General features: G+C 33.8%; 1 pseudogene; it reads right to left on the reverse strand.

The window, feature by feature from the left end:
• Positions 1-317: 317 nt before the first annotated feature.
• Positions 318-442, reverse strand: LOC112127576 (annotated as a pseudogene).
• Positions 443-663: the final 221 nt, after the last annotated feature.

The raw sequence follows: 663 nt of genomic DNA on the forward strand, positions 1-663 counted from the left end.
AAAGCTCAATAAAAATTCACGTTTAACAACAATTTCACACAACACCAATGTCGCACTTCAAGAATAGAACCCCATTTTATGTGAGTATGAAATATTTGGTTCAAAATTTATATGATGTATTGTATTCTTTTCCAATCAACATATGTTTTTTAATTCATCCAAGGCTTGAAGATGACCCGAATAAAGGTCGAAACGGCGAAAAAAATGAAAAAGGTGTTTTTCTAAACAAACTCATTCTCGACCGTTCCTCACGAATCAAACAATTATTAAAACAACCGGTCACTAAAAACACACATTTATCCCGGCGGCTTTCCTCTCGATATGAAAAACCGACTTTAAAATTAATAAGACCTTTATAATTTGAACTTGGTTGTATTTTTCAACTAGCAGTAATCGCATCAGTAGAACTTCAATGATTACAATATTGCCACTGCGCAAGGTTGTGATCAGTTGGAAAAATCGTGTAGGTACTTCATCAAGCAGTTGTTTGCCTTATTTTCTTGTACTCCAAATTACATGCTACATATAGAAACCCGTGTTGATCCCTTATTTCTGCACACGATAAAGCTAAAAAAACAAAGTACAAAATCCTGAAACTCCCTGGTGACCGTTAGATGAAAATTACAGCTCAGGAGTTAATAAATAAAATTATTTTCTGGTTTG

The sequence above is a fragment of the Cimex lectularius genome, unplaced genomic scaffold (genome assembly GCF_000648675.2).
Source record: "Cimex lectularius strain Harlan isolate CLEC.00 unplaced genomic scaffold, Clec_2.1 scaffold147, whole genome shotgun sequence".
NCBI classification, from domain to species: domain Eukaryota; kingdom Metazoa; phylum Arthropoda; class Insecta; order Hemiptera; family Cimicidae; genus Cimex; species Cimex lectularius.